This window comes from Leuciscus leuciscus, assembly GCF_965113295.1.
Source record: "Leuciscus leuciscus genome assembly, chromosome: 11".
NCBI lineage: Eukaryota > Metazoa > Chordata > Actinopteri > Cypriniformes > Leuciscidae > Leuciscus > Leuciscus leuciscus.
Window position 1 is genome coordinate 28516228 of NC_138735.1, and position 27862 is coordinate 28544089.

General features: G+C 39.6%; 1 long non-coding RNA gene and 1 pseudogene across 2 annotated transcripts; both read left to right on the plus strand.

Annotated features, from left to right (window-relative positions):
• Nucleotides 1-20617: 20617 nt before the first annotated feature.
• On the plus strand, nucleotides 20618-22450 carry LOC309509467. Its single transcript, XR_014209912.1, has 2 exons — nucleotides 20618-20680; nucleotides 21325-22450. It is a non-coding gene; the product is annotated as an uncharacterized lncRNA (long non-coding RNA).
• A 438-nt stretch (nucleotides 22451-22888) lies between these two features.
• On the plus strand, nucleotides 22889-27333 carry LOC309508821 (dynein axonemal assembly factor 3-like; annotated as a pseudogene). Its single transcript, XR_014211651.1, has 11 exons — nucleotides 22889-24153; nucleotides 24243-24352; nucleotides 24487-24580; nucleotides 24928-25088; nucleotides 25181-25357; nucleotides 25876-25987; nucleotides 26066-26188; nucleotides 26413-26620; nucleotides 26750-26864; nucleotides 26966-27040; nucleotides 27159-27333. The product of XR_014211651.1 is annotated as a dynein axonemal assembly factor 3-like (transcript).
• Nucleotides 27334-27862: the final 529 nt, after the last annotated feature.

Sequence of the window (27862 nt, forward strand, 5' to 3'; positions counted from 1 at the left end):
TGAGAGCCAACAGTAGCGGCATATTCATAAGGCTGTTCACTGTTCTCGCCGGCGCTGCCGCTGTCAGCATGATGAGAGAGCAGATCAGATGAGACAACAGCACGGAGCATTTTTCCAGAAACTCTTTGTATTAAATGATAATCATAATCTATCGGAAACTGTGATTGTGTGCACTTGGAAACTTTGGATGCATCAGCCTGGAGGGTTGTCGTGAGTGTTGAGAGAGAAAGGTGAAGTGGAAATCGGAGTAAAGATTTAGTGTATCCCAGAGTGATACTCTTTATTGAATAATCTTCTTTTATTGAATATGTGATGCAATCTCGTTTTGGTGAGTGACATTTTTTTTATCATATGTTATCTTATGACAGATATGTCCATTTCAGAAATGAGCTGATATGAGCTGAGTGTAGGCCGCACTCACAGCGCAAGCTGAACTAGCCGTGGGCTAAAGCTATCACGTGTAATAATGATCTTTGTATTATGAGTTGAGACAATGAGGCTGCGTCCGAAATCGAATACTTCCCTACTATATAGTATGCGAAAAACAGTACGCGAGCAGAGTAGTATGTCCGAAACATGTGCTGCGTTCCAGTCCACTTTTAGACACGCACTCGCGAACTTCCCTAAGCACTTTCCCTCGGGGGAATCCCCGCCGCCATTTTGAAGTGCGTTCCACTTCGTGAAGTGGACGAGGGAAGTTTAGATGGACAGACCCTCGTTCCCTCGATTTGGACCGAGGGAGTGAGTCTACTTCATATGTACACTTCAGGCACCTATATGTCCCACAATGCAGTACGATTGTGACGTCACCACACAGATCTCGTCTAATCACCACCACAACAAACAACTCTATGATATATTAATTCTAATTTTTTTTATTGAAAACAACCCAAAAACCATACATTTGGATGCTGCATTAAACATTCTTAAAGGGAAAACAAATGTAAATAATAAATCAACTACATAGCTGATTCCAAGTGATCAAGGGCTTAGGACGTTCCAATTCAGCCCATTTCAGTTTCCGCCAGTAGTGGGCACTCGCAATGACGTACATCCGAGTGAACGAGACGGAGGAAAGTTAGCAAGTGAAGGGCATTACAATTTTGGACTGGAACGCAGCCCTGGTCCGAAATCATAGAATTCGAAAAACAGTAGGCGAGAAGTACCCGGATGACCTACTACTTCCGGCGAGATTCCGAAGTGCGCATACGGTGGACACTTTACTATCCCATGATGCCACGGGGGAGGAGTTGTCGTCGTTATATCAGAGAATGTCTAATAGGAAGAGAATTGGCACTCTCTGCTTACTTCCGGTTTCTGGACTGGCTGCATTAACACGTCTCTGTCCATGCGGGGGCGCTCGCAGGCGAGTGCAGAATGAATGGAGGTCTATGGCGCTATACCCATCAAAATCCACTTTTCTCAGGATATCATTTTTTGTCTAGTAATTTGAATGTTGTATTCGAAAGGAGATGCAAAGAAATTACACATTGCTGGGTGTTAGATTTTTTAGAGTCACTTATTTGCTTTAAAAAGTCTTTTAAAATGTCAATGACGTCATACACATCGTACGACCTGAGATACTGCTTTACGGCAATCCTTCAGTCACTTTGGTGCTTTCGTGCTCTGCACTCTCTTTTCTCTCGAGGCATCGACAACACAGCTGACACAGGTAAATACACATGCTAGAAGAGTTTTTGTTTTGTTTGTTTCTGGTCCCGCTTCGGATGCCACAATGCCATCAAGCGGTATCTCTGGTCGTAATCAGTCCTTCACTGACCAATCAGCGTTCATTAGCAGAATGCTAGCGTGTTACGGGCAACAACAACTCAGCCTGTAAGAAATCGAAAGGACATAAGTACTCCTTCATTCAATTTTCGACCTATAACCCATGTTGAACTTGCAAAACCTACAATAAAATTTTAGGTTTCTCAACGGCAATCGGGTTAACACAGACGCGCTACGCTATTACACTACATGAAAAGACTCGAGGCTCAGAGAGAAGTAAATGAAAAGTGGAATAAAGTCGTTATTTTTGTTTGTTTTTGCGCACAAAAAGTATTCTCGTCGCTTTATAAACTTAAGATTGAGCCACTGGAGTCACTTGGACTATATTAACGATGTCTTTAACGCATTTTCTGGGCCAGCAAGTTATAGTGTCCATAAGCCTGTGGAGGAGTGAGACAGCTCTCAGATTTCATCAAAAATATCTTAATTTGTGTTCCGAAGATGAACGAAAATCTTACGGGGTTGGAACAACATGAGGGTGAGTAATTACTGACAGAATTTTCATTTTTGGGTGAACTAACCCTTTAACGGTCGCGAAGTACGTTCTAATTTAAATGTAGTACCTACTCACATAGTACGCGATTTCGGACGCAGCATGAGTGTTTTATGAGTGTCGATGTGTTAAATAACTGCGAAAAGTTGGATTAATGTGTCATTTGAGCTGCGCATGTATATCATTTGTTACTGAAATGTTGAGACAGAAATTAATGATTGGTTGTTGCCTTGTGTTTTCCAAGGCTGTGTTTTCTTGTTCTCTGTTTTTTCCCTATGTGAACGTGATCGGCAAGTGTATCCTGTTTTGTGCCATAAATAATCCTGTGGAGGTGAATCGCCTGCCTATTGAATGCAATTAAATATGCACAAATGCTGACCAGTGCCCATGGACCTGTTTCCACTGTGAACCGTAATTTGAAACCATCAACTGGTAGGATAATTACAATTTTATTTAGTTTTTTTGGACTCAAAGGACTTTGATTTATGAAATTGATTGATTGTTTTTACTTCTGAAATGGAGAGACTTTGTTTTTTTGTACATGAACTGATCGAGAGAAGTTTGAACAACTCTTTAAACTGAATCATTTGATTCACAAACTCTGATCAGCTGAGTCGTTTGATTCATGAACTTTGTTCAACTTAATCAATTCATCTTGTTCCAATTAATATTGTTGAACATACTATTTTACTATAGAAAGATAAGGTGGTTTATTGGAAGGAATTATGAATCACATTGTGTTTTGAGTCAAATCCAATATCTGATTACTAGTGTTTCTTTTGTCAACGAAAATGATGACTAAATATCATCGTCAACGAACCACGTGACGAAAACGAGACGCAACGTAAATGCTGGTCATGTGATAACTATAATTAAATGTATAATGCTAATATTGTTGACGAAAAAAATAGGGCTGTACTCAACCAAAGAAAATCTTGGTCGACTGAAGTCCTGAAATTTTCGACTAAAAATCGACTAAAAATGACGTAAAAAAAAAAAAAAACGTTAAATTAATTAGATGCGCACTGTGCGCAGTACTTGGTAGCCTTGTTGTCCGCCTAAATGAATTATAAATAAACAAACAACTAGTAGGCTATTTGCAGTATATTAAATAGTTTTTGACCTAATTATTTTGCACTGAAATGAGTCTGACACTCGAGTCTGTCGGCTCTGACAGCGTTGCATCAAGTGCACCTGCGCAATATCATAGCTTATGATTTCCGAAAATGTTGTCAACTAGTGATATCATCACAAGAACTGTTGAGGAATATGCAACATAATTTAGACAATTATTTTTGTCATATGTTATAATAATAAGTTATAACTGTCAGACACTATCATTTCACCATTGATGTCCTCGCACCGAGCGAGGCTGAACATGAGCTCAGCTTCGCAGCTGAGACACGAATACACTATTAACTTAAAGCTTTTACTCTTAATAAACACAAAAGGCACGTCCACTTTAATAAAAAAAGAATATTTATTAAACAAACCAGATCAAGAGCAGAAACGAAATAAAGTGCATAGCTGAAAAATAAAGCATCCTAGGCTCAAAACTAACACAACCAACAGCACAGCGCAATTGCGCATTAGGCTCCAAATAAAAAATTAAAAAGTTAGGTTATCACACTAAAACATTGAAATATGCAAATTCTGATGTTCATATAGCCTACTCAAAACAGACAGGGCAAGCCAACGCAGACAAGTGAGCTTACCACTTTTAGATGATATGTCATGTTTGTCGTCGAGCTGGGGAAAACTGTTGCTTGCAAACTTTGCATTCGACCTTTTTCCTGTTATCAGTTTTAACAAAATGCTGCCACACTGTCGATTTCTTTGTTGTTGACATGTTAGAAGAGGACTGACTATTAAACGCTCTCACAATTAAATAAATAATATTCAGCATCAAACCTTCTATAGTTATCGCTCTCTCTTGGGTTGGGCTAATCCAAAAAAGGTGAAAACAAGGGGGGTGTTCTGAAGACAGACTGTTACAGTGAAACAAGGGTACTCTGAAAACACCCCCATTAGCAGTTAGTGCTTTCCACCTGATGAAATGAGCGCGCCTCAGCGCGGCAAAACTGATGAAATAAACGCGGCAAAAAATCGACTAATCAGAATTTTGGTCGAACCAGAACGTATCGACCAATTAATCGACTAATCGACTGGGACAGTACAGCCCTAGAAAAAAAACGATACTAAATGTGGTTAGCAAAATTTTCGTTGACCAAAACAAGACGAGACAAAATGTTATGACGTTATTTCGTCTCATTTAGTCGCATTATTATTATTATCATTATTTTGCAGTATTTGTGTCTCCCGTGTCTCACTTCAGGGGCTGCATCAGGTCACTGCGCAGACGCAGGCGATGTCACTTCCTCAAGCCCCACTCGCGGCATTATTTAGAAGATGCAGCTGCGGTGAGTTAGCGTAAATGACAACAAACTTAAGTCTAACGGCCGTTTCACACACACTCCGTGGGCAGTGCGTATGCTGTGCAGGAGCAGCATGCGCTATAGTGCTTTCACATAGGCTGCGTTTGCAGTGCGTAACTGATGCACGGCTGTACCACAAACACATACTCACTATTTTTATTTCAAATCCAGAAGTTATCAGCTACTTTTATTTAAAAAAAAAGTTTTGTCAGCATTGTGATTCTCTTTGTACACATATACTCTTTAATAGACGTAATTCACTTTTAAGCACAATTTAAACAATGTATTATTCAATGCACTACTTCTAATATATTTAGCCTTATAGTTATATTAAAATCACAAATATTTTAAATTAAAACTTAAAATTGACAAAAACAGCCAACTCTCATGCCTTTTCTTTTGCATTTAAATTTTAATACAATAAATCTTGGATGTCACAAAGAACTTGTTTTTCAACCTCCACTAATGAGACGAGTGTTACTTTTCTGTTCGCTATTTTTGCTATTTTTCCATAGTGGTACACTATATTGACTGGGTTAAATAGAATTGCATTACTAAAATTAGACTAAAATACAATTTTCATTGACTAAATCTAGACTAAATGTCATCAGATTTTGTCAACTAAAACTAGACGAAAAGAGTCATGGATAATTCTGACTTAAGACTAAAATGCTCAGACTTTTAGTCGACTGATACTTGACTAGACTAAAAACAGTATGAACGTGACTAAAACTAATAAAAACTAAAATGACAGCTTGACACAAAGACTAGACTAAAACTAAAATTAAAACAGGCCGCCAAAAACAACACTACTGATTACGTTTCTTTTTGTACATTTGGGTTATACAATGTAGGGCTGTCGCGTGAAGGAATTTCCCATGTGGTAATTTTGAATGGCTCAATAGCGCGACATGCCGTATTATCACCATTTATATATTTAGACTTATTTATATAGCAATACATAAATATAAATAAGTGTTACGATGTGTTCAGCATGCACAAAAATCAAGGACATTTTATCTAACGATGTAACCAGAACTAAACAGCGTCTCTGCGCATTGAAAGGTTGTCACTCACTGCACGGTTACATTGTTACAGCAACGGATTGTCTTTGAGTTGTTGGAAAGTTTTCTTTCTTCGACGCAAGACCAGGAGACAGTTGGGATCGCGTTCAACAGAAGTTATTCTTTATTGAGAACTCCGCTGTACGTGGCTGCAGTACTTCCAACATTATCTAACTAAGGGAACTTTACATGGTATCTTATAGGCATTTTAGGAGGAGGGACTTTTGAAGGTGGAGACAAATTCAAACAAAGCATGTAAATGAGTATACAGGTTAAAGGGTTAGTTCACCCAAAAATGAAAATTCTGTCAGTAATTACTCACCCTCATGTTGTTCCAACCGCGTAAGACCTTCGTTCATCTTCGGAACACAAATTAAGATATTTTTGATGAAATCTGAGAGCTGATAACTTCTCCGTAGGCTGCTAGGTGGCCCAAACTTGCTGGCCCAGAAAAGTTATTAAAGAGATCGTTAATATATTCCAAGTGACTACAGTGGCTCAATCTTAAGTATATCAAGCGACGAGAATACTTTTTGTGCGCAAAAACAAACAAAAATAACGACTTTATTCCACTATTCATTTCCTTCTCTCTGGGCCTCGTAAGTGTTTTTGCGCAGCGCGTCTGTGTTACACGTCACCACGTAGGCTCACTATTGGCCGACGCTGGTCATGTGTGTGAAGCGCAGCGCAAAAACACTATGCGAACCAACTAGAGGCCCAGAGAGAAGGAAATGAATAGTGGAATAAAGTCGTTATTTTTGTTTGTTTTTGCGCACAAAAAGTATTCTCGTCGCTTGATATACTTAAGATTGAGCCACTGTAGTCACTTGGACTATATTAACAATCTCTTTAATAACTTTTCTGGGCCAGCAAGTTTGGGCCACCTAGCAGCCTACGGAGAAGTTATCAGCTCTCAGATTTCATCAAAAATATCTTAATTTGTGTTCCGAAGATGAACGAAGGTCTTACGCGGTTGGAACAACATGAGGGTGAGTAATTACTGACAGAATTTTCATTTTTGGGTGAACTAACCCTTTAAGGAACCCGCCCCAGAGCGGCAGTCTCAATTTAATCAGCATACCTATTCAAATGCTGATACTGGCCAGGAACTCCGGTTCCAAGGGCCATCCTAGAGCCATTAAAGACAAAGGTGAAAGTCTCCCCTACAGCTAATCCAATCAACCTAACGATTCAATGTTTGGGCTCCGAAAGGTGAGAATCTCAGTGATCTGACTCATTTAAAACACAATAGAGATTGCAACTTTGCTGACATCTTAACCTTAAAAGCTAAAATCAGTATTCTTCACCGTGATGTTATATAAGGAAGCATATCTGAAATAGATTCTTAAATTTGTAACCCTTCAGTCCCCTCTTTGAGAGTTCTTAAAAACTCTTACAAAATACAAATTTAGACACTTAAAAGTTCATTCTTGTAACTTGAAAAAGTTACAGGCACAAGCATGATCTGTGTTGTTCATCTGTAATTGCATGCTGACACAGAAACAAAACATGCAATTAGGGTCCGTGAAGTCTCTGCGTTGTGTATTTTTTTCTTTTTCTTTTGGGATAGTTCGTTCAGCAGTGGGTCTAGTTGTCTTCTTGAGGTTGTGGCTTCATATGCAGGTGAGACGGTCGTTGCATATGGATCTCGGAACAGCCATCAAGTGGTATCTGTACAGAGGAAGAAAGAAAACAGAAAACACAGCAGTATTTCTTCAAACAGTAGGGTTGTATGGTTTTTAGAGTCTGCTGTTGTTGTTTCATTCTTTCCCTATTTCTTAATTGTTTTGACACCTATGGACCAGTGAGGTGGGGATAAGCTACTGAGGGGGAAACCTATGAGGAAATCTTCACCACATGGCTGACCCCCGAAGCCTGTTGCTTTCGGTTCTTCCATGGGCTCCGCACTGGTCTGTGTGTCCTATTCTGTCCCTGTTGTGTGCACACTGTAGCCTGGTTAAAACCAGACCCTTCTCAGTTGAAACGGAGTGTAGGGTCTGGCGACGCTATGTAGACAAATCATTTCCAAAGGGGCGTCACCAACCGACGTAGCTCAAATTCCTCTGGGCGCAATTGGATAGTCATAAAACCAATCAGATCGATGAAGGAGATGACGTATGCTTCGAGTGTTGTTCTTTGCTCTGGTTTTAACGAAAAGGGTACGTTTAAATCGCTCAAAACAGACGCGATAACTGATTCGTTTATATACTGTCTATGATTCGAACGAGTGATGTTCCACGGCGGCATCCATCTTTGTAATGAAATCTCCTTCAGCGTCGCTGCGCTGTCGTCATTATGTAAATCCCTCCCCAAACGTTTCTAATTGGTGCCGCGATTTTGCGATTTGAATGGGCTCTTCTCCAGACTATCCTGGAGAGAGAATTAAAATTCGCCGGAAGTAGTCTGGGTTTTCCCAGGCTATGCACACTGTACAGTGTGTGAGAAAATTGGCACATTTCCATTCTCCAGTGAAACATCAGTCTTAATAGACATCATTTCTATGATGCGGTCTGGATTCAGACCGCATCATAGCACTGAAACTGCGCTCGTTAAAATCACAAATGATTTACTTTTAGCTTCTGACCAAGGCTGTATCTCAATACTAGTTTTACTTGATCTTAGTGCTGCGTTCGATACTATAGATCATACATTACTCTTAGATCGACTACAAAATGATACTGGTGTTCAAGGACAAGCACTAAGCTGGTTGAAATCATACCTATCTGACCGCTACCATTTTGTCTATTTAAATGGAGAAAAATCGATCATAACTCCAGTAAACTATGGAGTGCCGCAGGGATCTGTATTAGGCCCTCTGTTATTTTCCATATATATGATGCCACTTGGAAATATTATAAGGAAACATGGAATTAGTTTCCATTGTTATGCTGATGACACTCAAATATATATTTCATCACGGCCGGATGAAAACGCTAAATTTTCCAAATTGACAGAGTGTGTTAAAGATATAAAAGATTGGATGACGCGTAATTTTCTTTTATTAAATCCAGACAAGACAGAGGTAATACTTATCGGTTCAAAAAACCGCCCACAAAACCTTGCACAATACAACTTTAACATCATAGGATGTCCTGTTACTTTATCCTCTACAGTAAAAGACCTGGGTGTTATACTCGATTGCAACCTGTCTTTTGAAAATCATATTTCATATGTTACAAAAACAGCCTTTTTCCACCTTAGAAACATTGCTAAGCTACGTAATATGCTATCAGTTTCTGATGCAGAAAAGTTAGTTCATGCATTCATGACCTCGAGACTGGATTACTGTAATGCTTTATTAGCTGGTTGTCCTGCATCCTCAATAAACAAGCTACAGTTAGTCCAAAATGCCGCCGCTAGAGTTCTTACGAGATCAAGAAAATATGATCATATAACACCGATTTTATCATTACTGCATTGGTTACCTATAAAGTTCCGTATTAATTACAAGGTATTGCTACTGACTTATAAAGCCCTAAACGGCTTAGCTCCAGTCTATTTAACGGATCTTCTATCACCCTATAATCCATCGCGCTCTTTAAGATCACTAAATTCAAGGCTTTTGGTCATACCTAGGATATCCAGAACCACCAAAGGAGGGAGAGCATTTTCTCATTTGGCTCCAAAACTCTGGAATAGTCTTCCTGATACTGTTTGTTGCTCAGACTCGCTCTCCCAGTTTAAAACTAGATTAAAGTCGCATCTCTTCAGCCAGGCATTCATATAATCCTACAGATCAAACTACAATCCGTCCTCTAGCTCATAAATGCCAGAGGAGAACTGGCCCCCGACTGAGCCTGGGTTCTCCCAAGGTTTTTTTTTTCTCCATTAGGTCACCTGATGGAGTTTTAGGACACCATTAGGTCACTTGATGGAGTTTTTCGGTTCCTTGCCACTGTTGCCTTTGGCTTGCTCAGTTGGGGATATTTTGGGGATATTAATCTAATTTTATCAATCAATAAATTCCTCTTGAAACAAACTTTGTTGTATTATTTTAATTTAATACTGTGAAGCTGCTTTGATACAATCTGTATTGTGAAAAGCGCTATACAAATAAACTTGACTTGACATCATATAATACAGGATTGGTGTCTGATTGTAATGTTCTGCAGTATAACATTTAAGGCTGTGAGTATACTGAATGTCCCCCAAACAAAGGCTGTGACAGTCAATAAGTCTTTCATCTTTGTTGTAAGTTACTGGGGAGATTAAGGGATAATTCACCTCTGGAAAGATGAATGTGTATTTAAAATAGGTCATTTATGTAGAAGAAATGTGAAGACATTTTTTTATTTGGAGCTTTCTAGACTGAGAAAAGCCAGAAAATGTGTTTTTGGCTTATGTGGATGAAAGACAACAACTCCCAGAATGCACTTGCTTCGCTGCCCTAGGAGGCCACGCCTACCGGTAAGAGAGCGCAGTTGAAAACAACAAGGTTAGGCTACCAGTGAGTCTCCGTGACGAGTCTGCCTGGGATTTCGGGATCGCCCAAAATGTCTGGGATTCGGCTTTTGCGTTCTACAGTCGCCATTCATTATGTTTACTGTGGCGAGCAGGACGAGGCTGACGGCCGCGGGAGAACGGCGCGAGGCCGGTGGCGTCATTACTGAGACGCGGTCTCGCATCTCTCACGGAGGTGCGGGAATTTTCTTAGCAATGTTAAAACGCACATCAACCGATCACTTGTTTAGCGTTCATGTAAACACTACATTCAGATTCACCGATCGGAATGAATTCAGTTAGATTGAAACAAGAGGTGTAATGAATGGCGACTGCAGAAAGCAAAAGCTGAATCCCGGACATTTTTGAACGATCTCGCCCGCCGGACAAGTCCGGGAAAAGGAGGATGGTAACCCCTACTACTCAGCTTTCTCCTACTATTCAGCTTTCTCCACGGAACAAGAGCCTGCTAGCTTAGCTTCCAAAGAAAGACGGCTGACTGTGTGTACATTCTGTGAGTGAGATCCCTCTATGGGCAGGTTGAAAACATGCGGAACAGCCCCTACTACTGGCTGTAGTCTTTAGCCTCTGGGCAGAAAATCCTCAGATGACGCAAAATGACAATTTTTGCGTCATCGGAGGATTTTTTCCAGACAAAAAAATACATAAATCTCTCCTCTCACGGGGATATGAGGGTGGAAAGCACGGTAATTCGAAAATACTACAGGTTTTCTACTAATACAAAGCTTAATGCTAAATCCTGAAGTATCCCTTTAAGCAATCACAGCCCAAATGGTTAACACCTCAAAAAGCTTACCCACGAGTCCAATGACGAGGGGAGGGGTTGCTTCAAAGTAGCAAACAAATGTAGTAAAAGCTGCATAACATTGTTAACTTGTCTTAAGTTATTTTTGTTTTTTCTACATTCTTTTCCAAAATGTCCGTGCTTGCGACAGTAAGAACAACTGGCTTCTCTAGGACATTTGCGTTTCTGTTTCTCTGAATTGACCTTAAAGGATGCTGCTGCAATTTTTACTCTTGCCTTGACATCAGAGTCTCTTTCCCAAGTAGCTAAACTGTCCAAGTTGTTTTGCAAAGTTCTCGTAGCCCATGTGATGTTTAAGAAAGGCAACGCCTTTCTGTGTTCTGACAAAAGCCCATCAGACCATGTGCGAACTAAAGGGCCATTATCATCTAACACCTTCTCTGAAGTGTCCGCTATACCACTGTATGCTGCAGCTGACTGACAAAATCTTTCTGTGTACTCACAAACAGTTTCACCCTTCTTCTGTAAACAAATGGTGATCTTTGACCAGTCAACTTTTGGTCCAACAATGTTCTTTAACACTTTCAAAACTTCCTCTCTCAATTCATCTTTACTGGCCTGTTGCAGTTCAGAATTGTTTACAGCACTTTCAAAATCATTGAATTCTGACTCAGTCAAGATCTGTGATATTAGCTGGGTGACTTCAGCTAGAGTCATATCATAGAGCCGCATCTTTTTGGATAACTCTCTCCTAAACTCAGAAAAATGTCTTTGCACTGATGGCAAACTTTCAACAAGTCTATTTCCTTAGGAGCTAAAGATGTTTTGGCAACAGTTTGTATTTGGACAACAGAAAAGTTGGGAGTAACACTTTAAGTTCCCTGAGATCTTCTCCTAGCCCCACAAACCTGCACTGAATCTACAGGCTCATCAGTTACTGATCGGATGGCTACATCTGTTTCAAAGAAAGCTTTTAATTCAGGATAATTGTTATCAGGCTGAAGTTCCACATCAGTTTTTTCTGCATCTTTGTTGCGGTTTACTTTCTTCACAGAAGATAATCTAGTACGGAGCTCTTTGATCTGTTTCTCTAGCTCTGAGTTGCGCTTAGACTGTTCTGTAGCTAGTGTTAAACCAAATTATCTGTGACAACAGATAATGGGTTTCACATTGTTCTTGCGAATACTTTCTCCTAGTACCTTCTTACAATCTTCAATTGACCATACTTTGTCTGCATCAATGCCAAATTTCTTTGTTAAATTCAATCTGACTGGCTCAGTCACGATGGAGTCCATGTGCTCTGATAACAAAGACTTGAATTCACTATATGTTAAAGGTGTAGCTAGTCCAGCTTTCTCAGTTGTGGGAATCAGTCTAGTACTTTTCCTAAACATTTTGTGAATTTCTATGTTACCACACAAACAAACACTAAACTTCTCTGATCAACAGAGGGTACACGTTAACACAGATCAACTATTGTTAACCTTCCTTGCCCAGAGCAAAAGATAACACAAATACAAAACTAGCACTTTACGCTAATCTTCCCTGCCTGACAAGAACAGAGGATAAATTTCATCTCTAAAAGACAACTTTAGAGGATAACTTAGTTAACAAAACCCTGCAGCTGTTTGTTAACTTCTTCTCTGTCGGCGCAGAGGAAAACTAATTTTTACTGGTCTGCATTGGTTCTTTGAATAGAGTGAAACTCACTGAATTGTTGGTTGTACAGAAAACATTCGTCTGGAACTCAGTCAGCTTTGTGTTTAGGAAAAGTACTAGACTGATTCCCACAACTGAGAAAGTCTGGAACTCACTATCAAGGTCTTCTTCATATTTGTCGTGGTACCGGTCTTTGCAGCAATTATTTTACAATTACAGCAAATACTGCATCGCGCGCTGTTGGCATCGAGCCTGGAGGAATGTAGACTTTTGATCGACTTTTCCACATATTTAGTGTATTGTGTGTGTGTGCTTGAGTCTCATATGAGTATGTGCGCGGAGAGTTTTTGTGTGTGCTCGAGTCTCATATGAGTATGTGCGCGGACAGTTTGTGTGTGTGTGTGCTCGCGTCTCATATTAATATGTGCGTGGAGAGTTTGCGTGTGCACGCGCGTGTCTCATATGTGTATGTGCGTGGAGAGTTTGTGTGTGTGTGCTCGCGTTTCATATTAAAGGACAAGTTCGGTATTTTACACTTAAAGCCCTGTTTTCAGATCGTTTCTGATGAAATACAATGGTTAAGATTGAAATTTGGAAAATCGCTGCAAATGATGCTTTCCAACAGGTTTTATCGTAGTTTTTCATCCAATACAGAGCACTGACGTTGACGAGTTAACCCCTTAGGTATCAAAATCTGGTACCAAACAAGAAGTCATTTTTCAATACTCGATAGTATCGAGGCAATTCGGTCGGTACCTAAAAAGTGTCGAACTCGGTACCCAGCCCTACCAGCAATGTGTCGCATGGGTAACGCTGAAGCTGATGCTTCATGTAATAGAGACCAATGGCATTGATTCAATGCGTGACTCACACTGATTTATTTTTTTCGTTCCAATGAACTGCCGTAGCCAAGGCGACTTCTATTGTATATATCTATACCCGCCCGTGCTCTCAGATCACTTGGACGTGGCTGTGTACAAGAGGTAAAAACGATATAAATACTGTTCGTTTTCTCACACAACCCGCTCGTTTCGTGTCTTAGGCCATCAATGTGTACTTATGATGGGGAATTGTTTAATTTGGACGATGGGGAATTGTTTTAATTTGGACTCTGTGCATGCTCTTTGAGGTGGTGACCATCGACCTTCATTATATGACTGACAGACAAGAACGGTTGTCCTAAAAATATCAAAATTGAAACTTCTGCGGAAAAAAAGACACCTACATCTTGGATGCCCTTGAGGTAAGCTAAAACATACCAAAATTTAATTTCAAAGTGAACTATCCCTTTAACTTATTTAACATTCAATACACACAAAAGTACAAAACTAGAAGGTTATATCCTTATGAAAAAAGAAAACACGCGAATATCGCAGTTGCTGCGGTTACTTGCATTCCTCTGCACTTGGCTTGTCAGAAGCGCGGTACTGCAATATTGCGGTTATCGCAACAGCCCTAATAGAATGTATTATTTTGTTTTATTATTGTACGTTTTTTGGGTCAACGTGAAAGAAACAGACTTAGTATTGGTTTCAATTATTTTATTTTTTTCACAAATTGTATGAAAACTGCGGAACTTCACCTAATTTAATCGAAGCTTTTAGGCTGTTGAATCATTCAAAAGAAACGAGTCAGTGATATCTGTTTTCATTTACTAACTATCTATTGTTCTTATTTGTCACTCATCTTTCTGAAACAAACTACGAAGAGAACTTTATCATTTATCAGTACAATTTTCTCTTTGAATTAGAACGCATTTGTCAACTATTTGCTCTCCTGTTGCACCATTTCCTCCCTCCAGTAGATGATCCTTGCTTCTGATTTAATGAGGCCCTACCGAATACTATAACTGGGTGTAGCACGTCATGTCGCGTTGCGCGCTACATGCTACACAGTGTTGTGGTAAAACGTTTTCTTTGGATGAGGTAAAATTTCCTCATCCAAAGCAGTAGACAACTGCTTAATTGATGTTGCAGGTAAATATAATGTTTTATCATCTGCATACATGACTGTCTTCAACAACTTCCTTGAGGCACACCACATTGCAACTCTTTCACATCTGAATAACTTCCATTAAATGCACATTGTCCCATGAGACAGTTAACTTTTAAACCAATGTAGAGTATGAGAAGTAAATTTGTAACATTTCAGTTTATCGAGCAATAATTTATAATCCAGTACATCAAAAGCTCAGCTAAAATCTAACAATATTGCTCCTATGTTATTGTCATCAATCTATGCTCTCTCAATATCAATGCTAAAAATTTGAGAAAAAATGTATTTACGCCATGATAAATTTTCCACAATTTAGAATTTTGTCAAAAACCTACTTTTGCTAAGAAGTCCTAGGTTTTTCGCCCGATCGGAACCAAACCAGTGCAGAAATGTATAGAAAAGCCTATAAATCCTAAGCAAAAAACTCAAAAATTAGTGGGCATATGTAATATAACAGTAAAAAAGCATGCAAGCATGCAACATTTTTATGAAGATCGGAACATAGGTGGCACCATTACTGTCAAAAAACAATGAAAACCAGTTATTTCCTATGGTAAATTGCCTGTATTGGCTGTAAATGGACTTTTCCATCTATGATGTCAGTGGTTAAAAGCTTGCTAAATAAAACTTAATGTCTTTTGATGCTTATGTGCTTAAAGGCCTTAAATGCTTGAACCCCGATAAATGCTGCTTGCAGCTTTAATTTATTATTATTTTTATTGTTTTCCTCTTAATAGCATCTTACTTCATTTCTCTCTATCAGACTATTTGTATTTAGTCCTCTGTATTTACTACAGTCACCTCTGACTAATTCAATATTAAAAGTATATACTAGCTACATTTAACATTAATATTATTTGATTTCCTGCTTTCACTTTCTGTGTTGTGTATCAGAGGTATTGGAGTTCTCTGAATCCTCTAACTCACCCTGACTCTGTTGTAAAACTCTCATACGGAGGCGTGGACGGCCGAGAGAGTCCTTGGGGACATTTTTTCCCGTTTCTAAAGTTGTTACTCTTTGCATTGTTACTTAACAAGTTTATTGTTAATAGTTTATCTCCCATTTTCTTCATTGTCTGTTATTTGTAATTATATTCCTTCAATTACCATTTTTACTCCATCATAAACTATTATTTAACTTTATATTAAAATAAAGTTTTCCTGACTTATTTTGTTGTCAGTGCCTCCCTTAAGTTTTCATAACTATCGTTTTACAGGTCTTTCAGCCTCTAGCGTTCTGAAGTACGAGCTCTTCTCTGTAATACAGTGTGGGAGACGATCTGGCACGCACCACTGTTGGCTTTTCGAGTCTGAGCTATGCTCACAGACTCTGTCTCTTTAACCGGTACACCTATTTTACAATAAAATCATCCTGGCTGTTCCAGGACCAATAATTATACTTTCATTACAGAAGCCATTGAGAAGCCTCGTTCCATTTTCTAGAACCGTTGTGTCTGCCTGAAAGGCTAGTTTTCATTTTAATACATGAGAATCTCCTCATGTTAAATATCTACATTGCTGGATTTTACTGCTTGCCCTGTCATAAGCGAAGCGTCCTCCACTAACAGGTCTTATCGTTTAGCCAGTCTCTGCCTCTTACTGTCTGAGGCTAGCCGTTTGAGACTTTCTGTCCTTTTTCACGGCTTTCTCAATCTTTACGGCTCTCTCGCTCATGAAGTTATTTGTTCTACGCGCGTTCAACCCTTTCTGGGCTGTCTATAAATAATCTCTGTTCAACCCTTTCTGGGATTTTCCTTTAAATAATCTTTTCTAGATTATTACTTTCTGGCTAAATTTCTCTTAGTCGACTTGTGTTTGAACCCTTCTGGGTTTTATTATTATTACATTAATCTTTGCCCTTTCTGGCAAAATGCTATGCATTATAGCATTAATTTTTCCACTCTCACGGAATTTTATTTTAATTTGAATCTTTTCCCTTTCTGGCAAAATGCTATGCATTATAGCATTAATTTGTCCACTCTCACGGAATTTTATTTTTATATTAATCTTTGCCCTTTCTGGCAAAATGCTATGCATTATAGCATTAATCTTTCCACTCTCTCGGAATTTTATTTTTATATTAATCTTTGCCCTTTCTGGCAAAATGCTATGCATTATAGCATTAATCTTTCCACTCTCTCGGAATTTTATTTTTATATTAATCTTTACCCTTTCTGGGTTTAATCTATAAATATTATCTACATATCCTTTTCTGGGCTGTATCTTTAAATACTATCTTTTCCTGAAGTTTCTCTTAGACGTCTTTTATTTTAACCCTTTCTGGGTTGTTCCTTTAAACAATCTTTTCTAGACTATTAACATTTTTGGGGGTCTTACAGGTTGCCTTTTAGTTGGTAATTTACTAGCTTTCAAAGTTCGTACTCCTATACTCAAGCGTACGAGTGCGGAAGCGAATGGGCAAGCATTGCTCAATCGACCGTGGCCAGGGGTCGATGGATCAATGCCCATAAAACGTTGGGCGCCATGTTTTACGGTGTGTACTTTACTCTTAACACCTTTTACCTATTTATTTATTATTCTCAGGTATGGTAAAGAAAGTCAAATCTGACCTAAACCGTAAGCATTTAAAAGGTACTTACAATTTGGTCAGAAGACTCCTCTGTGGTATGTGCAAATTTTGTAATCAATTAAATTTCTTTTAATTGGTTACTTTACTTTTTATATTAAACAAAAATATAAAGGCAAATAGAACTTCATCGTTTAAGTATAAAATACAATAATCACGTTTTGAATCAAAGGTGTAGTAAGATCTGGGCTTCTTATCTTCTGCTTGGGGTTTCTTGTCCTCAGCTCTGGGCTTCTAGGCGTCGGCGGCACTGGCGTTATCAGTATCCCCAAAAGGCAGTCAGTTCATCAGTCTTTTATACTCCTGTTGTTTACAACAGGCATTAGGTTGGTACTCCTCCAAAGTTTCCCAGATCCTTCTCCAGGCAGATGCAAGCGGTCCACCTCTTTATGTCCTTGAACTCCAGTAAACTCAACTACAATGGCTGAGTTCATTTAAAGTTGTAGGAGTCCTCTAGCGCACACACAATCGCACTTTTCTGCTCCTCTCAACATGGGGTGGCACAGTCACACATACATACATAACCAATTACTGTACATCTATGCCAAAACAATATAAGCCATCTTTTACAAACAAAATAAATAACAACATTGAATGCAATGCATTATATCCAATAGATTGGCTAAATATGTGTAACAATAAAGGCATCTACAATAAACAAGGAGGCAGGTAATTGCATTTTCTTGATATTATACAACATGAGTTAGACCTGCCTTGGCCGGTGCGTCTTTTACGCATTCTGAAGGTGCCTGTTTTATCCATTGGTTTTATCGTGTTGCAGTCTATTAGGCAACATTCCGCATTAGATGGGCTTAGATTTGGAAATACATCTACATTTCAGTGGTAACAGATGAGGTGATGATGATCATCATCTTTCTTTATTATTGTTAGCACTACCTCAAACTAAAGCGGCGTCTCTTCGGAGCTGTCATTTTCTTAAATGAGCCGCGGCAATGTTTCAAATGAGCTTCTAACGCTAGACAAACGCCTTTATTTTCAACGCGATCACCTTGTACCCAAACCATTTAGAAACTAAGGAGCCATTTGTTCTCCGATTACATACAAGCTCTTCGGTGCTGCGTTTGCAGGACTCATGTTTCGCGCTCTAGGGGACTTAAAAAAAAGTGACGTGAGTGGAAAGTGTGTGTGTGAGCGGGAGGCAGAGCGGCAGAGAAATGCGACAGTTGCGAAATTGCAGGCGCGGCTCGAAATGGCTTTTATTTCAAATAGCGTAGCATATTTTAAACCAATCGTTTAACCGGTTTCAACCGGCTAATGAGGCTCGGTGGTCGGTCAAGAATTTTTTTAGTTTTCGCCATCCCTAGACGAAACGTCACAGCGGCGAGACGAAGGATTTCCCAATTCAAAGACTGCATCCTTTTTTTTTTTTCTTTTTTTTTTTTTTTTTTTTTTACATCTGACCAAAGTCCAGGTTTATTTTTGGCCATTGCAGAGTCACACCTCCATTTTAATCATCCTCCAGATCCTCTGTCTCTTCCAGGGCCTCCGTCTCCTCCAGGGCTGCTTGCAAAGCCTGCTCTTCCTCCACACTGGGGTCCTGGGCCTCAGTGATTTCGGGTCCGCTGGGGTATTCGCTGTGGGACGGTGGAAGCACAATTGGGGTGTAGGCCTCTCCGATATAGTTCAGGTAGTTTGCCTCATTGCCAGGAAAGGGAGGGAAACTTACAACAGGAGCATCAATTCCCTGATTGATGGGAAACACCCTCTCTGAATTCCCCCTCAGCCACCAGGTAGTTGCTCTGTGTGCCGAGGATCTTGCCCCAGAATAGACAGCGCTGGAGACACTGTGTGTCCACCAGTTGTTTCAAAGCCAGGAAGATTCTCTGCATCTCCTCTTTCCCCAGACCCACACCAGCTTGCTCAAAGAAGAACGCTAGTCCTGCAACATTCGGTAGAGGAGAATCCACCAGCTCTTCCTCGTGATCATCTTCCCTGCCTGCCGCACGTTTGAAGAGTGTCTTCTGCTGCTCGGCCAGCAACTGAGCTGAGGATGAGAAGGATGGATTGTCACGCAAGGTGTCCTGTTTCTCCTGAAGGATACTTCCTTTCAGCTCGCGACTTATGTCCTCGATCACATCGACTGCATTCTCTGGACGCTCATCCATAACTGTGGTTAACATTTGTACAAGGTGATCATAGAGATTGAGGTTTGTTTTAGTGCTGTTCTTCATCGTGAAAGCCTTAAAACGAGCTGCCGCCTGTAGTCGCTCATTGTTCAACGCTTCCTCGGTCATCTCCATTTTAGTATAACTTAAAACTGTCGCTGACTAATTAAAAACAAACGGTATATATATATATATATCTTTTTTTTTTTTCTTTTTTTTTTTTTACAGTCTGTATTTCACGGATATTCACTTATATTTTAAGGCAATTCTCCATGCACACAAACATCAGCGCATTTCCCAAGACTGCATCTTTTGAAGGTCGCATTTGAAGGCCGATTGCGTCACCGCCAATTGCATCACTGCATCCTATGAAGGCCGTATTCGAAGGCCGGTTGCGTCATCGCGGCGCGACGAAGGCTAAAAGCGACACCAAATGCACACTTCTTTCCCAGGGGGCCAATCCATCACCCAAAAAGCGTACCACCCCCGGGGGCCTCCATTGGCTAACAAGCCATCACCTACTGTTAGCATTCCATTGACTCCCATTCATTTTAGTGTCACTTTGACAGCGAATAACATTACATCTGAGGCGTTTAAAGACTCTATTTGTCCATTGTTTATTTCTAAAGAAACACGACAATGTATAAAAGGCTCCATTACCTTGTATCTTACATTATGGCCCCGTAGAAGCAGTTTTTGTAAAAATAGGCTAACGATTGCGTCATAACCACGCGACTCTCTGGAAATTACCGTATAGACAGGAGGAGAAGCTCGCAGTCAATCGGGGGGACGATAAAGTCCGATAAAGTCAAGGGAGAAGCCCATAGAGAGTCATTAAGTTGCTCCTGCTCCTAGCTCATGGACAGCTCCTACTCACGCTCTCCGTCTCTGCAAGTTTCGGAAGGGAATGATTCAGATTTCTCTTGGCACAGCTACTAGAAGACTTACAACTGTTGGACAGGTTGCTCAAGTCACATCTACGTCGTCAAGCTCAGTTTGAGTCTGCGCAGTACGCTCAGCCATCAGGAAGTGAGTGCTTCTAATTTGCTTCACTTTTCTCCGTTGAAATCTGTGGGGTCGCTGTGTCCATTTCTTATACTGTCTATGTTCTTTCCCCGTGAAAGGAAGGATACAAAAACGGATCCTTAGTGGCCTATTCTACCCACTATTCTTTTTTAAAGGCGGCTGAGATTAGAGTTCGGTGGTGGACAGCAAATTCACATTTAAATGTAAGTATTATGTTTTCATTTACTCAAATAGCTAGCGAAACCACAGTTAAAGTTTCTTATAAACTCCTTCGTCACCATTGCGTGGCTTCATTTGTCAGGTAGTTTGAGGCAAAACTTGTGCTAATATTGTAATATTGCACTAGTCTATCTCAGAAATACCACTATCTCACTTGTGTATTATAATAAATACCACTCACCCTATAAAGCCCACAAAAATAAGAAAAGCCTTAGAGAAGGCAATGGGGTTTCACTTTTATGTGTATTTGTAGTGCTGTCATGCAAGCTATGTGGTTTTAACCAAATTTGAGTATACAGAAATATGATTTCTTAAGTATTTTGTATGCATGTCTTGATGGGTCATATTTTGCAGTGTTAACAATGCACTTAAGATTGCAACCCTGTGTTAAGTACCCCTTTCTGCTTTTTTAGAGCAATTCAGGAGAAAATTGGTCTGGGGAAGGTAACGGCCATACAGGCAAAAAAATAAATAAAAATGGGACAGCTTAATGAATATATATATATATATATATATATATATATATATATATATATATATATAGAGAGAGAGAGAGAGAGAGAGAGAGAGAGAGAGAGAGAGAGAGAGAGAGAGAGAGAGAGAGAGAGAGAGAGAGAGAGAGAGAATGAGAATATAAGAAAAGAAAAAAGAAAATTAATACACACATCTTTGCTGAAATGTAGTGCTGTTGTTGTTGTTAACAAGGTTCATTTGCTCTGCCCTTAGGATTGCAAATGTCCTGGGACAGGTGAGGGTGTGTGAACTGAAACTTGGCCCTGGTTTATCCTCATGGATGAGGTGTTGGGACAGAGGCATTGCACCAACCCCCCTGTCATCATTGCCTTAATCCCTTGTAACGTTCAGCTAATTACGTTGAAATTACAAAAGTTAAAATGGGGTCAGATTTTACTGTCTGAGGAATTGGGTGTTAAAAGATTGAGACAAAACTGAGGTTAAAGTGGATAAGAACTGTGTATTTACAATCTTCACAAGAGACTTTAAAACAACACAATAAAACCAGGAAAACTCAGGCTGTTAAAAAGCATAGAGTCCATTGCACCATACCCTAAAACAGTCCTTATGAATCCTTGTGTGTTGAAGCGTCCCAATGTGAGTGTCCACCAGTGTATATACAATCCAAAATAAGTGATAATCCAAAAGCTTGATGTGGTGTCTTTAAAGGTTAGTCTGCAAGTGGTAACTCCACACTCCAGAAAAGTGATTGGTATTCGTTGTGTTTGCCATGCTGCTCTCTTTGTACAAGTGTAGTTCCTGCTTCCTGTCATGTGATCCCTCACATGACATGCCAACCATACATTTCTTAAAGACATACACACTTAAAATGTTAAGAGGAATAAAATGGACTAAGAAAACATGTAAACCAATTAAAACTCTATTATACATGAAATAATTATACTGAATAGAGCAGTAAATCATGTCTCTTATGACAGTGTCACACCCTGAGGACACACCAGGGCAGAGTTCAGCAGTGGGTGCCCACGGTGAGGAGGAGCCAGGGGCAGCAGCACCAGCACCAGCACCAGCACCAGCAGCACCAGCACCAGCACCAGCAGGAGCAGCACCAGCATGGAGGCGGCGAGACAGAGGATGAGTTTTTGGACTTGATCAGAGAAGACATGCAACTGAGAGGGAGGCAGAGGCGAGGAGAGCACAGGAAAGAAGGGAGAGGATGGACAGGCTGTTTTCTCCTTGACAGAATGATTGAAAAATATATATTTTTTCTGCATATTCTTGTTTAACTTTTTTTCACTTTTATTTTTTAAAAGGAAAGAAATTCTGTACATTATTTTTATACAACTTTAAATGTGTAAATAAAAGAGAATGAATTGTTCTGGACATTGTTTATTTTTGTAATGACAGTCATAATTTCTACATGAAACAAATTCTTCTATACATTAAAAAAAAAAAAAAAAACTTGTTCTATAGGCTACATTAAAGTACTTTTTCCAACATACGTTAAACATAACAAAATCAACATAAACATTTAAATTTACAGTACATAAAATAAGAAAAAAAATGTAGATTTTTATTGAGCTGAGCAGGGAGACCCTGGTGGAGCTGCTGGACCGGGATGGGCTGCCCCTGGTAATGCCTTCTGCTGGTGGGACATCATCTGGGATGGTCTCCAGAGTGTTTAAGTGCATATTTCCACTATCCACTAAGTTGTCTACCAACAGTCTTGCAGGACAAACACTTTTGTGGAATTTGCAAGGGAAAAGGAGAATTTATTTGATCGTTGGTGTACTTCCATGAAAGTTACCACTAAAGAGCAGAGAATTAGTGCTCTTTAGGCCAATTTATACTTCTGCGTCGAGTGTACGCCGTAGTGTACGTCGTAGGCTACGCATGTAGGCGACGCCGTCGTGAGCATTTATACTTCTGCGAATGTCTGTGTTGCTCTGCAGTTACACCGCCGAAACGCTAGTTTGGCGCGGGTGGGTTTTAATGTTCCAGTTCCACTGTGTTTACATTCCTCGCGGCTATTTTGAGTTTAGGTTTCAACGAGCAATGGCGACTGAAGGAGTCATACAGATGGCTGTATTTCCGCACTTCTTCAAGCAATCTCTCGGTCAGTTGGTCTATTTCCATGGCTCTTCACTGATCTTCGGAATTTAAAAATGGCGGGCGGGCGGTGCAGAGTGCAGAAGATTATTCCGGAAATGCGTAGGAGGAAACGCGATGCTATCCAGCCGACCAATCACAGATCATGCGGTCCGCGTCGCCGCGACGCGTAGTTACATTTTTGAGAAGGTGCGCGTCAGGGTACGGCGAAGGGTACGACGTATGGTACACGTCAATGCGTATGCTACGCCGTACCTTCTACGCGCACCCGACGCAGAAGTATAAATTGGCCTATTGGCCTAAATATGAACTATTTTAATGCAGTTTAACTATACAAAAACAACAAAAATCCACGTAGTAAACACATATATAATATGTAGCTAATTGTAACTCACCTCTCGATTCTCTATCCGGGTAAACGCAAGCTAATGCTTGGACCGCGGTTGCTTAGCAACAGGAAGCGCGCGCCGTCTGGAGTAGGAGGACCATAGACTGTAAAAATAATAATAATAATAATAATACATTTAAAAAAATTGAGTAGGACACAAGCACTGGTCTTGATTAAAAAAACTCAAACAAATTACAGTTTCAGATTCATATCTCAGAGTTAACTACAGTTACGACCCTGCGCTTCCTTTTCTCGCCTGCTGGTGGCAGGATTGTGGAGAGGATAAAAGATGGGAATGATTTAATCCATTTCACTTTTTCCTCTGAAAAAGTGAAGTCATTTGCTTGAACCTTTGCTTTTGCTTTTACGTGGATTTTTTTTGTTTTTGTATAGTTAAACTGCAATAAAATAGTTCAGCCAAAATCAAAATCCACAACAGTCCGCTAAGAAGGAGGATATTCAGGCATTATCCTGTTTTATAAAGTCGTAGTGCTCGTGAAGAATGAGCGCCGGTCGGACTGTCGAGGGCGCGGGGTGTGTGACCTGGTGGGGATTCGGACCAGCACGAGACCTCCTGAACTCAGGTGAAGCATAAACCATCACAGGATCTGACAAAACACTGTAAATATGGATCAATGCTCACATACATGAGTGTGATGTATTTTCTATACAGAGAACACAGTGAGGTCAGATGGAGAGCTGAATGTCCTGCTGGTGGGCAGTGGAGATCCCAGACACATCCTGAAGACCATCACTGGACTGACCGACTCTGATACACTACATGTGTGTGTGACCTCAGAATCTGTTACATACAGCATAATAATAGCCTTTATGGCATATTATTCCCACAACATAAATCAACTGTTCTGTTCTGTGTATGTTAATGTGTTAATGATGAGACATGTGGCATGTTGCAGGTTTGGGTGATTGAGAACAATATGGAGGTTGTTGCCAGACAATTATTACTACTATATTTATCACTTCAGACCCCTGAGAACATGAGTCTACACAGTACGTACCTTCATATATTATGACAGACAGTTATAGTAATAAGTTTATAACCTGTAATTCCCAGCATAGTATATGTATACACACATTTTAAAATATTACAAATGTTTTAAAGATTATAATAAATATATAATACAAATGAGACATAATAGACTTACATGTTATATTACATTTGGACAATTCCTGTTGTTTCAAGTTAGGGAAAGGTGTAAAAATACAAATGTACTTCTGTTTTTTTCTACATTGTTTTTAGTTTTTGTACACTGTAAATGTCACATATTGCATTCATGTTTGTATACTCAGATCAGATCAAGTCGAGGAAGTTTATTTGTGTTGTAATTTTTTTTTAGAAAAGACTGAAGTGTTTCTGGAGGTGTTTGGGAATTCTGAGATTCGCAAAGAGACGGAAGAGACTTTAAAACACGCCGCGGCTCAACTCTCTCTCTCCATCACAAAAACTCTGTCCTCTGACTCGCACGCCCATCCTTGCCTTGATACAAGCCTTCTGAAGGTCCAGCAGACATTCATATATGTGTTTATATACTGCATGTCATAATCAAACTCATCTCAGTGATATCCACTCCTCTGCTGTTTCATCATCAGTTTAAGGAGAGAGATGAGTTGGTCCGGATCTTTAAACTGTGGGAACGGCCACCGTCAGTGCCAGCAAGTGTGCGTAAGGTCTGGGACGCCCGTGTTCGGCAGCACCTGGGGACTCGCTACGACTCACGACAGGGGTGTTTCGACTGGGATCTCAGCATGAAACTGCACCAGAGAGGCGTATGTACCAAATAACATGACATTATTATACACCTGCACTCCGGAAGGCCAATCAGAGCCGTGCAATAAGACTCAAATTACTGGATGTTACACAGTTATTTAACAATTAGACTTATTTCAGCCCATATCTTATTTAAAATGTGATTGTTTAGGCAATTTCCGAATAACAGCACCTAAATTACATATTTACGATTCACAGCAGACACTTTTTCCATGTTCCCATGTATAAAGAAACAAAAATTTAGTTTGACTAATTTTGTAGTTTTTGTGTGTGTGTGTGTATTCATACTTTTTATTAATTTATATTTCCATTTCAGTTATTTTAGTACCGCGAGTGAAACTAAACGAAAATGACAAGTGTTGCCTTGGCAACTAGCTTGGAATAAAATAAGTTTAAATAAAGATAGGATTTAATTTAATTAATTTGAAGTAACAAAATAGTTTTTTTTATGGTTTTAGTAAAAGATATTAAGCCTGCCTCACTACTGTTCTACAAAATCCTGTGATTTTTCTCTTAGTGTGACATCATCAGCAAACATCAGTATGTGAAATGGAGGGAAAGTGGTGTGGCCTTTGAAATGAGGGAGGGGCTTTACCAAACAGCCAATCAGAGTCAGAGTGTTCAATCATGTGAGTAGATTGACTGTCTACAATAATAGTTGTGAGCCATGATACACTGTCATGCAACGGTGTGTGTGTTTGTACCAGCGTGGAGATCGGGTCGCTGTTAGAGGATATTGGGGAGACATCGTCTCCGGTCCATATCTATCCTTCGGCATAGAGACCGAGAACAAAGACCTCCTGAAGAAACAGAACAATCAACATGTAAATGTGACAGGAACTATTTAATAACCCCTAATACCCCCCAAAATTAAGTTACAAACAAAAACCTCATGAAAAAAAAAAAAAAATCATATTGCATTACTTCTTTTCTCTGTCCAAGACCACATGTTTGACTTATCTTTATAGCTTGTCACTGCATGATAAACTGCATATTATATTGCAATAACATTTCCATCATGATTGACCTTTCTCTGTCCATCTTTCTCTCTCAGACGGCTCAGGATATTTCAGAAGTGAACGTCCTGGCGTTGTTTGAATGTCTTGCCACTAGAGAGAGCTCTTTACTGAATGAAGATGTACCAAACCCTTCGAGTTCCTGCTGTCAATCCGCAGACAGTCTCACAACAGAAGAGAAGATGCAGAATGATCCCCCTTCCTCTCAAACTCACACAGAACCTGAGCAACAGACACAAGTGCTTGGTAACATCCTATTATGTCAAAACAATGTACATCTATTGCCAGTGAAGTTCTGTAAACAAATCAAACAGTGCTGCTTTAAATAGTTTTGAGAGTTTTCAGCATTTATTTTGGGTTCTTGTGTTTTTGCAGATTTGCTGAGCCTGAATGGAGTGAAAGTGTCATTTCTGTCTCCAGACTCACTCAACAAACTTCCCCTCAAAAACAAATACAGGAACTTGTTCAACAGCATCTTCTGTTCAGCCAGGTGAAGCCTGTTCATACGCAGCTCACAGAAACAGTGCTTGAGTTTGTGTGTGAGTGACCAGCATAAACTGTCTGATGATAACACAATCTCTGTTTTCTCAGTATGGTTCATCAGCTCGATTCTTCTCTGAGAGAGATCGCAGCGCCTGATGCTGCTCTGGTGATAGAGTTAGCGAAGTGAGTCCATCATCACACACACAAATCAAACTTACATTCATGCTCATGCTAACATTTTGATGCATAGCTTGCAAGCAAAACCCCTGAATGCTCATTATCACTGTTTTTTCTTGTTCAGCTTCCTGTTGGACCTTTCAAAAGAGCAAGTGTCAGGTTTTGCTGACAGAGTAAAGGAGATCGCTGAAGAATCAGGATTCACTGCAACACACGACCAGAGCAGCGACTCGCAGAGTTTCAGATACACACTCTACAAACATACACTGCACTTCATCAGTCATATTCATTTGATGTAAACATTTTTACATTTAAAAAAATTTTTTTTTTAAATGTGTCTTATTTGGAGATTTAATTAACCAAGACTTAATAACTTTAACAAACATTTAAATATGTATATGAAAATGTATAAAATTATATAGTTTCTAGCTGCTTGAATGTACATGAACTAATGATTTTAAGCATTATATAAATGTATTCATGTTTGGTAACTTTTAAATGAATGTTATTATGAAGTGTTGCCAAAATCAGCTTTGAAACTAATAAATGACCACGTCATTTAACGTTCCTACTCATCACTGGAGACTTTGTCTTAGCTTGAGAGCAAAACGCAGACTTACTCATGTCATTCTTAAAGCTGAACAAACTGAATGACCCCCGATGGGTTAACACAAATTCATCAGCCATGATAGCAGCTTCAGAAAGTTTATTCACTTTGTGTTCAGTAATATGTTCAGCTACAGCATGAGGAACACAATGTTTAATCTCCTCTAAGAGCACTAATTCTCTGCTCTTTAGTGGTAACTTTCATGGAAGTACACCAACGAT